The sequence below is a fragment of the Petaurus breviceps genome, unplaced genomic scaffold (genome assembly GCF_028583685.1).
Source record: "Petaurus breviceps papuanus isolate PSGF00001 unplaced genomic scaffold, PetGlider_PUasm1.0 189, whole genome shotgun sequence".
Taxonomy (NCBI): Eukaryota; Metazoa; Chordata; class Mammalia; order Diprotodontia; family Petauridae; genus Petaurus; species Petaurus breviceps.
The window spans coordinates 16,426,924-16,440,203 of record NW_027185809.1 but is presented as its reverse complement, the minus strand read 5'-3'; the positions used below and the strand labels follow the sequence as shown (position 1 = coordinate 16,440,203).

Sequence of the window (13,280 nt, the reverse complement as noted above, 5' to 3'; positions counted from 1 at the left end):
TCTCCCCCCCCCCCCACCTTCTATTTCACTTCAGTTTAGAGTGAAGAGAGGGCCCTTCTCCTTGCCAGCCAAACTCAATCCCTTTACCTACACTCTAGATTGCCCTATTATTCACATTGTCAAACTCTCCCTTTCTACTGGGTTGCTTCCCTGCTGATAACTTTACAAGCTGCCCTTGTCTCCCCTAAAAATCCTTAAGAAACTCGATCCTACTCTCCCTACTGGTTTTTCCATCTATATCTCTCCTCCTATTATGGCTAAATTCCCTGAGAAAGACATCTAAATGAAGTGTCTCCACTTCCCTCCTCTCACTCTTCTAAATGCTCTGCAATCTGGTTTCCTAGACCCTGCCATTTAACTGAAACTGCCCTCTCCAAAGTTACTAATGATCTCTTAATTTCCATATTGACTGCCCTTTCTCAATCCTCATACTTCTTGATTTCAATATACTTTTTCTTTCTGAATGCTCTCTCACTAGGTGTTCTTGACATTGTTCTCGAGGCGGAGTCAAGATGGCAGAGTGGAAGCAGGACCTCCACTGAGCTCTGGCTTCCACCTTCCCCAATCCATGTAAAAGGGGACTCTAGACAAACTCTTGAACTGCAGAACCCACAAAATGACAGAGAGAAGCTAACATTCCGCTGAGGACAGCCCAGCAGGCCGGCAGGAATCAGCCAGTGGTGCACTTGGGGAGCCGAGCCCAGCCCCATGCTGAGGCTTGAGCCCCAGGGCAGGCCTGACCAGCCATCGGCAGGAAGGACTCCAAATCAGCAGCAGCTGTGGCCGTTTCCAGATTTATAAACACATAAATGCCAAGGACAAAGTGAGAGGTCAGTGCAATCTGGACTTTGGGACCCAGTAAAGTGGGAGTGTGTGGCTTTTGCCCACTGGGAGAGAAGCCCGAGATGCCAGCAGAGCCAGCCAGCACCACATGGCATCTTCAGCTCCTGGCCTGCAGAATGTAGGGGACCAAGCACCAGTCTGAGGGGTAATCCCTCTTGCTTTAACCTGCTTGGATCTGGATTGCAGTCTAGTGTGGTGTGATGTCATGCCAAACAAAGGCAACTTCCCAAGGTTCAGAATACCAGCATAGGTGCTCTCCATTTTATTCAGTGACAAACTAAGAACAGAGAAGATCAAAATATGACATCATTCCAAATACAGCATTTACTAAATGTGATTAAATAATCTCCAAGTACTACCCCACCCCAGGACCTTACATTCATTTAATCAATTACAAAGTCCCTTCTAAATACTACTCCACCCCTAGGCTGTACCTTCATTTAGTCCACCACAAAGCCCCTCTTCTCAAATGGAGATTAGTTTCCAATCATAAGTAAAGTACATTCATTTGTTCAATCATAGAACACAAAAAGGTCAAAAGTTCCCCACCCCTGAATCACAATTGAATCTACCCCAGAGTTACAACAAGTTTAAGCACAGCACTTAATACCCAAATGGAGGTCTTTTCTTCATCTTGACAAGAGGCAAGTTCTCAGCAATCTTTGTTCCTGGGGAGACAAAGCTTAGCAAGGCCACAAGATACATTGCCAGTCTCTTCATTAATTCATCCTCTGTCTGCAGAACAGTCCTAGGACCCCTGAAAACATAAGCAAAACCCTCTCCCAGGATTTCTGTAAACATACAACAAGAAAATCCTTCTTCAGGGCTTCAGAACCAACAGAAAGGTTCCCAGACCCCTGCAACAACAGCACTGTCCTTCACCAGTGGACAGTATTCAGTCTCTGTCTGCAGGACAGTCTCAGTAGCTCTGAACCAACAGAAAGGTTCCCAGACCCCTGCAACAACGGCACTGTCGTTCACCAGTGGACAGTATTCACTCTCTGTCTTGCAGGACAGTCTGAGGAGCTCTTAGCCAAAAGCCAGGTTCCAGGACTTCTTCAACAACAGGACTGTCTTTCACCAGTGGACAAATCTGGCAAAACAACATCAAAACAGACAGACAAAGTACCAGCAAAACAGCCATGTCTCCTCAGTCCTTGGCAGCTCCGGGGTCAGGTCTCAAAAGTCCAGGGCAATTCAAAGTGGCCCTCAGCAATCCTCTCAGACTCTCTCTGCCTCCAAGGTGCTGCTTCCAAAAAGTTCTTCTGCCTCTCTTGTGTCTCTCCAAATCTATATCACCAGCTCCTCCCAGTTCGTGTCTCTCTTTTCAAGTCAACAAGTCCATCCCACAGGTGGGATTAACAAGCTCTGGGTTTTAACACAATCAAACCAAAAACCAAGCCAATACAGGGGAATCTTTAAATGCCATTACTATTACAGGTGGAGGTCCTGGGGTGTGTGTTCAGCTTGCCACAGCCTGTGGAGACCTCAGAGAGGGCATCCATCTAATACCTCCGGCAGCTGAGAAAACCCCAGCATTTGGGACGAAAGCTCCCCTGTCTGGTGGCAGAGTCCTACTGTGGCAAAAAGCCTAGGGGTCAAGTGACTGAGGGGCGACATGACCAGGCAAAGGAAACAAAGCAGACAGAAGATTCCAACATTAGACTCCTACTTTGGGGACAAAAAGGAGCAAAGCATGGAACAGGAGGAAGACAGTGAAGTCAGAACTCCTGCACCAAAAGCTTCAAAGGAAAATACGAGCTGGTTACAGGCCACAGAGGACCTTAAGAAGCAGATAAGAGAAGTGGAGGAAAAATTAGGAAGAGAAATGAGAACAATGCAAAAAAATTATGAAATGAGAGTCAACAGCCTGAATGAGGAAAATCACAGCTTGAAAAATAGACTAACTCAAATGGCAAAAGAGGCTCAAAAAGGCAATGAGGAGAAGAATGCCTTAAAAAGCTGAAGAATCTCAAAAGCTCAATGAGGAGAATCATTGCTTCAGAATTAGACTGGAGCAAATGGAAGCTAATGACTTTATGAGAAATCAAGATGCTGTTAAACAGATCCAGACATTGTTCTCTCCTGGGTCTTTTCCTATCTATATGATCTCTCTTTTGCTCGATCTTCATCAGTGTCACGCCCACTAACTATAGGTGTCCCCTAAAGTTCAGTCCTGGGACCTTTTTCTCATCTCCCTTATACTATTTCATCAGGTGATATCACCTCCCCCGGAGGATCAATTATCATCTTTGTAGATGATTCCTAGATCTATATAACCAACCCTAGTTCTGAGCTATAGTCCTGAATCACCAACTGCCCTTTGAACATTTCAAATCAGGCATCTCAAATTCATCATTCCTCCCAAAAAAATTTACCTTTCCTTCGCTCCAAATCCTCCAACTCCCAGCATTCCTAGAAATGTCAAGAGTACCCCCATCCTTGACTCAGTTGCCAAAGTAATCGCTCTAAAATGAACGTGTGGCCCCATCATTCATTTCCATGCTCAGTGGCTCCCTATTATCTTCAGGATCTATAAATTCCTTTGTTTGGCATTTAAACCTCTTCATAACCTGACCTCTTTCTACCTTAGACAAACACATCTTATCCCATACTCTATTTTCCGTGAACACTGGCCTACTTGGAGTTACTCAAATATGAGGCTCCATCTCTCATTTCTATACCTTTGGACAAACTGTCCCTGGTGCTGGAAAGCTCTGCCCCCTTACCTCTACCTTCGTTTTCCTGGCTTTTTTCAAAATTCAGTACTAAATCCACCACATTCTGCAGGAGGCTGTTCCCTGCTGCTCAACTTCCAATGCCTTCTCCTTTCAGTATACCTTCCACCCAATATACACTGTGTGTACCTACTTAATATGCCACCTCCTTCCATTAGAATCTAAATTCTCTGAAAGCAAGAACTCTTATTCCAGATTTTCCCAGATTATTTGTATTCCCAGATTAGCATAGTGCCTGGTCCATAGAATGCACTTAATAAATGCCCATTGACTTAAGCTCCCCGGAGTTCCAGATTCTCATCAACAAAATGGGTATAACAATATCTGTCCTCTCTACATCACCAAGCTATTGTAAGGAAGTGCTCTGTGAATTTTATTTATTTTTTTTTAAAGCAATTGGGGGGTTAAGTAACTTGCCCAAGGTTACATGGCCAGTTTTGTGTGTGTGTGTATGGGTGTTAAGTATCTGAGGCTGGAACCGACTCCGGGTCCTCCTGATTCTGGGGCCGGCGCTCTTACTCACTGCGCCACCTAGCTGCCCCTGCTCTGTGAATTTTAAAGAACTCCATGCATATGATCTTCCCGCATTAGTAAAGGCTTTTAAATTTAAGAAAATAAAATATAGAGAAGAGAAACAGGTGCTCAGGTAGAAAAATAAGTAAGACATGGCTCTTGTTCTCAAGAGAGCTTATAGCCCAGTAGAGAAGGTAAGTCACGTGCACAAATAATTATAAAAGAGAATACAGATAGGATAAATTCACAAAGAAAAGTATAAATCAGATGCTGTGACGGTTCACAGAAAGAAGTTATCCATTCCAAGATCTGCTCTAAGTGATTCAGGGAAGGCTTTCATTGATGATGTGTCATCCAAACCAAGTTTTGAAGGACAGGCGGAATTTCAAATGGCAAAGGAAAGCAAGTATAGTGAGCAACATGAGCTGAGGCAGGAGAGCAAAGGCAAGGAGGATAAAGAATGTCACACACAGTTGTAGAATAGCACAGAGTACAGGTGAAAGCCTGGAGATGAGAGAGGAGAAGGAGCTTTTTGGTAAAAGCAGAAGGTTGAGGTGTCATGGGTTCACGTCAGAATCACAGAGCAGGTTAAAGTGAAAAGGGGGCATTTTTGTCCAAACTTTTCATCTTATATATGAGGAAACAAATGCAGGAGCAAAAATGACATGAGAATGTTCACTGACTGAATTTTCAAAATCAAAACAGCAATTATGATTACCAAAAAAAAGTAAACAACCACAATTTATCACTTTCTGTGGTCCAAAAGCTGTTCTGTTGTCCTTAAGAAGTCCAAGAGCTACCAAATAAACAAAACTTGACTACATTTTTTAAAATAGGAGGCGGCTAACAATGAATTTGCTGATCATGGGAGAGCCATGGAGTGCTGGACCAGGTAGGTCAAATATACAATAGCATCCTTATGCTAACAGCTCTTGGAATTCAACATAAAAATTCTCTCCAGGATCACCACTACAGATCTGCCCCAACTCTCCCAAATTCCCTACAGAGCAATGACAAAGGTAAATTGCACCTTAATTCTAGACTTAAACAAATCAGCCACAACCTCTGAGTTTTGGTTGCTCATATATAAAATGGGGTTAGATTAAATGACCTCACAGGTCACCTCCATTACATTATTTCTTTTTTTAATTAATTAATTAATTTTTAGGTTTCAAGATTTGCTTTTATAAGACTTTGAGTTCTAAATTCTCCCCCTCTCCCCAAGATGGCATCCAATCTGATTTACACTATACATGTATATCACATTAAACATAGTTCCACATTGGTCAAGCTGTGAAAGAAGAATCAGAAAAGGGAAAAACCACGAGAGAGAAAAAACAAAAAACAAAACAAAGAGAAAACAGTATGCTTTGATCTACATTCAGAGACTCCATAGTTCTTTCTCTGGATGTGGATAACATTTTCCATCATGACTCTTTTGGAATTGTCTTAGATTGTTTCATTGCTGAGAAGAGCGAAGTCTAACAAAATCAGTCATCACACAATGTTGCTGTTACTGTGTACAGTGTACTTCTGGTTCTGCTCACTTCATTCAGCATCAGTTCATGTAAATCTGTCCAAGTTTTTCTGAAGTCTGCTTGCTCACCACTTCTGATGGAACAATAGCATTCCATTACATTCATATACCACAACTTGTTCAATCATTCCCCAACTGGGCATCTCTTCAATTTCCAATTCTTTGCCACAACAAATATTGTACGTGTACTTTCCCTTTTATTATCTCTTTGGGATACAGACCTAGTAGTAGTGTGATTACATTATTTCTAAGTAACAAAGAATTCCATTGTAACACATTTGAGAGAAGGGAAAAACTACAAGGATATCATCCCTTAATAACGGAAATTATGAAAAAGAAAATATTACATCGTAACTCCCCAAGCCCCAACGGGAATCCAGAAAACCAACTTCTGGGGCATTCTTCTTTGCTAAAAATTTGTATTCTACGAATTCAAAAACCAAAGGTATTAGGCCCTTCTCCTACCATTCTCCTACCATTTCCTACTAACCAACTAATAGATGGAGAGAATGACATTAAGACAAAATGGACTTGGAGGTATTAAGAAACTTTTCCAGCAAGATTTAACCCAAAAGTTTTTAATTGATTTATAGGCTTAAGCCAAATATTGTACCTATAGAAAATTTAGCTGTAGTTGAAAATACAGTTGAAAGTATACACTGTAGTTCCAAGTACCCATTCCATAAAACTGAAGATAACCAGTGACTGGGTAGTGGTAAGCCCGGAGTCTGTAAGACTCATCTTTCTTGAATTCAAATGTGGTCTCAAACTAGCTGTTTGACACTGAGCAAGTCACTCAACCCTGTTTTCCTCAATTCCTCATCTGTAAAATGAGCTAGAGAAGGAAATGGAAAATTATTCTAGTATCTTTGCCAAGATAATCCCAAATGGGGTCACAAAGAGTTGGACACAGCTGAAGAAGTGAGTGGGTGGTAGGAAGAAACCCTTAATTAACAAGTTCAGATTATAGGAAGCACATAAGGGTACTAAATACCAGAATTAGATATTGGGGTTAAGCTAATTAAGCATACTGAACAGTAGAAACCTTTGTCTAATTGGAACCTTTCTCGATTTCTTCCATTGGCTCCTTTATTTATGTTTATATCCTGAGCAAAGTGGGTGCTCATTTTATTGTAAGATTCAGATGTGTTAAAGTGCTAAGTAAAATATAAGGTATGTCACAACATGCATTGAGAGAACTATATATTTAGAGAACCCTATCCTTTACCATACTAGTATCTTTCTGGTCCTGGCCCTCTCACCAGTTTTGTCACCTTGAGCAAATTTCAGAGTGCTTTGCAAAACTTAAAAGCACAGGGGTGGCTAGGTGGCGCAGTGCACCAGTCCTGGAGTGAGGAGGACCTGAGCTCAAATCCAGCCTCAGACACTTAACGCTTACTAGCTGTAAGATCTTGGCAAGTCACTTAACCCCAACTGCCCTGCCTTCCCCCCTCCAAAAAGCAAAATTTTTTTTTTAAATCTTAAAAGTACTATATAAATATGAGCTGTTCTGTTTTAAAACAATTACATTTGCATCCAGGAAACTGCAGAGCTCCTTTAGTTCCTCTCAAAAACACAGATCCATCTTTTTAATATCTGTGTTGCAGTAGGACTACAAGATGTGAAACGCTACAGTCTTCAGGAGAATTAAAAATGAGTAACACACGCAAGATAATGGGAAAGCATGTCATAGCTATATGTGGGTTACAAAATATAACACAAAAAACTTTGAAAAAAAAATGGAGCAAGGGCAGCTAGGTGGTGCAGTGAGTAGAGCACCGGTCCTGGAGTCAGGAGGACCTGAGTTCGAATACAGGTTCAGACACTTAACACAAAAACTAGCCGTGTGACCTTGGGCAAGTCACTTAGCAAAGAAAAAATGGAGCAAAGGATATAATCACAGAAATGTACAATCAAAAAAAAAATAAAAAGACAGGCTTGACAGCAATCCCAGTGGTCTACTGGTACCACAGAGATATCATGGACACATCAAGAAAGGCTTCTGTTTAAACTCATGGAAGGATATTGAAAACAGTAACAAAGGATGGTCAGACATGTTGGGCTCTATATCTGAGGTCTGTATTGGTGGAAGAAATATCCAGCCCAGTGTAATCACAGATCCAACTGCAGAGTCTACATTTCATAGATATCAGCCACCAAGAAATGTAAAGTAAAAACCATTTTTTTTTCATAAGACAGGGGGCCTTAACATGGGGTACATGAACATGCTTTTAAATGTTTGATGATTGCATTTCAATGTAACTGGTTCCCACTGAAAACCTATGTATTTTATTTCATGCATTTACAAACTTTATTCTGAGAAGGGGCCCACAGGTTTCACCAAACTGCCAGAGGTCCATGACACAAAAAGACTAAGAACTCTCCCTCTAAACATGGGATCTCTGGAAGGACAGACAAGGAAGGATACAGGAAGATATTTATAGGCGATACAAAAACAAAAGATATCAATAAAATAAGTATTTTTTAAGCTGAGAAAATATCTTAGGCTAAAGTAGCAGTTTAACTTACTTTAATATCTTAAGCTTCAAAACAACCACTTCAACACTTATTGCTATCACCAACTATTTCACTTTCCAGCTTTGGATTACTGATCATTGTAACCTATATAGTAACTAACACTCTGCTGTCACTGGAGAGGCAGCATGATATCATAGAAAGAGCACTAGCCTTGCAGTTATGAGTTAGGGTTTGAATTCTAACACTTAGAAGGTCTATGTAACCCTCTTTAAGCATCAGATTCCTTACTGGTGAAATATGGAAATATCTAGCCCCCAGGGTAACTGTGAGACAAATGCTTTGAAAACTTTTAAAAACATGGCACTGTGGATAAAACGTTAGATTTGGAATTAGGAAGACTTGATTCAAATTCCAGTTCCCATACTTACTGTGCAACCACAGGTAAGTCATCTAACGTCTTTATTATTCATTAGCGAAATGGGGATATACTATATCACAGGTTATCATGAGATGAAAACGAAATCCAGTATAACCCTTAAAGCACTATATGTCACATTTGGAAACTGGAAAAAAGCCAGAGCAGCCAATTAGTCCAATGCATATACGCAAAGAATTTCCCCTCATATATGTGCATGTGTATATTATAGATACAGATATATAAAACTTTAAAGGAAGGGAAACCCACCATTTCCAGAGGTAGCTAATTTTACTTTTGTATAGCTTGAATTTTTGGGAAGTTTTTCCTGCTATCAATTATAAATCTCTCTCCACAATTTCTACCCATTCTGCTTCTCGTTGTGCCTTCTGAGGCCAAACAGAATAAGAATAATCTCTCCTCTACATGAGACACCTTCAAATACTTGAGAGCTACTACATAGGCCCCAGTCTTATCTTCTCCACATTAAACATCATCTCTAGTTCCTTCTACTGATCTTCCTATGCCATGTACTACTGTCCTCATTGATCTTCTCTGGACACTTTCCAACTTGTCAGTATCCTTAAACCAAGGTATCTAGGACTCCAAATGAGGTTCCATGTGGCCAGAGTGAAGTGGGATCACCACCTCTCTTTTCCCATGAGTTAATACCCCTCTTTCAAGCAGTCCAAGATCAAGTTTGGTTATTTGGATGCACACATCACACTGTTGATTGATATTAAAGCTTGCACTCCACTAAAACCTCAAATCCTTCTCAAAACAACTGCTATCTATCCATGCTTCTCCCATAGTAACTTGTGAAGTTGACTTTTTTTTTATCCAAATGTAAGGCTTGACATTATCCCTAGTGAAGATCACCATATTATATTTAACCCAATGTTCTAGTTTATCACGATCCTTCTAGATCCTAACTGTCATCCACTGGGCTAGCTAGCTAACCCTCTCACCTCTGTGTTTTCTGAAAATTTGATGAACATCGTCACTTAAGTTTTTATCCAAATATATGTACAAATATGTGTGCATATATGTACATATGTACATGTGCATGTATGTGTGTGTTTGTGTAAGGAGCACAAGACCAAGCCAGGATCCCTGGGATGGGCCCTTAAAGTCCCCTACCTCGTTGACATTGAACTATAACAACTACTCTTGAGTATGACATACAACTGGTTTGGAATTCTTCTGATTGCATTATTTTCTAATCCTTATTTCTTCATCTTTTCCACAAGAATAGTATGTTATTTTATTGAAAGTTTTGCTGAAATCTATCCACAACATTTTCCTCATCTATTAGTTTAATAATCTGATCAAAAAATAGGAGACAGGATCTGGCATGACCTGTTCTTGATGAACCCATGCTGACTCTTTGTAATCACTACTTCCATATCAATATATTCAACAACCATCTCTTTAATGATTCATTTAGAATTTCTCTGGGAGTCAAATCAAACTCTATAGCCTATAATTTGCCAACTCTGTTCTTTTGTTTTCTTTTTAATCAGGATGTTTGCCTTTCTCTTAATTCTGTGATGCCTACTCTCTAGTTTTCCATGAACATTTATCAGTTCTTTGCTGTAGGATATAGTTCTCCCTGGACCAGATAACTTCATCCAGGGCAACTCAATGCTCTCTTGTAATCTCCTTATATATACCATGCTTTTTTTTTTTTTTGGAGGGCAATCGGGGTTAAGTGACTTGCCCAAAGTCACACGGCTAGTTTTTGTGTTAAGTGTCTGAGGCCGGATTTGAACTCAGGTCTTCCTGACTCCAGGGCTGGTGCTCTATTCACTGCGCCACTTAGCCGCCACGATATATACCTTGCTTATATATTTATATATACCCTCCCGGTTAGTAATTTTTGTTTTATCACTTGCACTGTAAAACTCATTTTCCTTTGCAGATGAAACAGAAAAAATGAGAACTGAACAGCTTTGCCTTCTCTCTCAGCGGATCTCATCCCCTACACCCAGAGAGAAAAGGCCCTATTTCTTCAAGCTCTCCTTTTACTCCCTATAATAAAAACCAAACTTTTTATAGTACCCTTAGTTTCCCATGCCTGCCTCAATTCACTGTGAACTTTAGCACTCCTAACACTGCTGCCATATTGTTGTCTTCATTCTCTTATGCTTCCATCTCCCACAGATTTCTTTTTAAAATCTGATTTGGCTGATGAGTTCCTTGTGCCGCTAACCACATTGGCATCTTTAGACAAATCCCATGTTTCCTCCCCACAGGCTTCCATTCCATCTCTCTTTACCTGCCTTTCCCTGAAGCATTTTACTCCTATATTTCCTCTAAACTCTTTGAAATATGTTTTCCCAAAACCTCAAATCATTTCCTCTCCTTCTCTATCATAAATCCTGTAATCAAGTGGTCACTTCCTCCTAAGGAGGAATTTCCACTCCAGCATTTCACTACAGAATTTCCCATTGTTAATTACTCTGCCTTTTGAAGGATGAAATTATTACTAAGGCAAATCAATAAGATTTTGCTGCTCTACTTTTGGCATAGGAAGAATGTCAACAGATGTCTGAATTAATGAAGTCCCATTACTACAATGTCATGGCTCAGGGCTAGGCTTGTGATGTTTTCCCCAACTCATCTATTTCCTCTCTCCCCAGGTGGTCTTTAGTATTATACTCTAATGATAAGAAGAAAAAAAAGATAACACAACAAAAACTAGGGTTTTCCTTCTTTGACCTTCACCCAAATGTTCTCCATCATGTTTCCCCAGCTCTAGGTCCTAAGATAACATACAAAACCGCTCCACTCTTCCCTGAATTGTACCCCTTTTACTTCTTCCCTGAGATGGATGGCAAGACACTTTACTTTACCTTAACTAATGAACTCCTACACTACTTATCACAGTACCTATGCCAAAGAAAATCAGTAAGTTCCTTAGATTCCAAGTTAAAGCCCCCAAATAAGTTGGGGTCTGAAACAAATTTGGATCATGCATTTGGGTAATCAACTCTGGTCAAGCATGGAAGATGAAAAATCAGCATCCTGAATCTGAACACAATTTTAACAAAACATAGTAACAAATGAAGGATGGACCCAGGGCTAGTCCTCTCATCACTCTAAACCTGGTATCTTATTTTCTTACTATTTATAAAGTGATAAAATTGAAGATGCAGGTGCTATTTCCCCCAAAATGCCCCATCAGAGGAGAACCCCAACAGGAGATGATTACATATTTTAAAACGAATAAGAAAAATCAATGAAGTGCTGCCTAAAGCAATCACCCTGTAATGAATATTCAGAATTCCTTAGCAGAAGCAATGGAGTCCCAAACTCAGACTAATTTGGGCAAAGCTGTGAAAATCTAAGGAAGCTTTTTAGTGAAACACCCCAAGTCCAGATAAAAAGCTGAACGCTAGGTGAAAAAATTCAGTTTTTGCACAAACAAAATCAATGCAGTTAAAATTAGGAGTGGCAGAGTTGAGGAAAGAACGTGCTAGAGAAGACTTAAGGGCAAGGGGAGGAGCTGAAAGAAAACAGGAAGAACATAGCAGAGGAGGAAAAGAAAATCCAGGAAGTAAGGATGAATTCCTTTCCCAATCATGGAATATGCCTAGTATCACCAGAAGAAAGCCCAGTTAGAGATTTTCCTATGAGCATAACCCAGGAGACACACTAGTCGAATTGTTGAGTCAGGTGGCTATGAAGGCAGCTGTTGTCACCAGAAGCCAAGAAGCTGGCAGCCTGAAAAGGGAGTGACAGACAACAGGGAAGACCAGGAAGATAAACTGTCATATTTTAAATCTAAATTAAGCTGATTAACATAAGGCTATACCTGTAAGATTTGCCCACAAGTATGTCTGGTACCCTAAAATTCTCTCAGAGTAGTAAAGATTTCTTGTGCTTTTGAACAGTTCATGGCAGACTGTGGAGAGTGAGGAGAATAAGTCAAATCGATCAAAAAACCATTTATTAAGCACTCTTAGGCTTGCAAGACACAGACACTGGGTCTCAGAGGATAAAATATAGCAGCGAAACTCTCGGGGGAAGCCGATCGCCTCACATCTCACAAAGAACCCGAGTGAGATCAGTCCCATTTCCATGAGCAGCTGGAGCCAAGGGTGGTTTTTTGTAAGCCCGTCTCTACAGCACCCCCAAATGTTCTCTCTCTCCCGCTCTGATCGCGCCTTCCCCCCGATCTAAGTTCTGACACCGCGCTGCGGGGAGCGTCCAAACAGGACCCTGGCGGAGGCTCTGCAGATTTAGACCTGTCACAGGTCATCCGCGTATGCAATGCCGCGGCGGGCCAATTCCTCGCCAGGGGTTAGTCATTTTAAAGAAAAAAAAGGCCATAACGGTGACCGACGTCGCTTAAGGAGGGAGGCGGGTCCACGACCCACCGAGCTCGCCTGCATCGCCCACACGCCACCCCCCTCCCCCGCCCCGGCCCCACGGCTGACACGGGAAAGGGGATGGGGGAAGGAAGGGGGCACGAGCGGCGGACACCCAGTCCCCCAACCGTGACCCCCTGCTCGGGCCTCTCTGACCTGGGGGGGAAGGGGCTGATCCTGGACGAGGAGGGCGGGCGTCCGGCGCGAGCCAGGCCGGGGCCTCCCTGGTGCAATAGGCTATCGATTCAGCCGCCTGTCGCTAGGAGCCCCAGGAGAGTGAGGCCTACATCTCCCGGGCCTCGATTTCACCTCTTTCCCCTATACCCGAGGGGAAGCTCCGGGGCGCGGGGGGGGGGGGGGGGGGGGGGGGGGGGGGGGGGGGG

General features: G+C 41.8%; 1 protein-coding gene across 2 annotated transcripts in view; it reads right to left on the bottom strand.

Annotated features, from left to right (window-relative positions):
* DCAF5 (DDB1 and CUL4 associated factor 5) overlaps positions 1 to 13,280 on the bottom strand; it is a 163,632-nt gene that overhangs the window by 149,602 nt on the left and 750 nt on the right. The gene's annotated exons all lie outside the window — the stretch shown is intronic.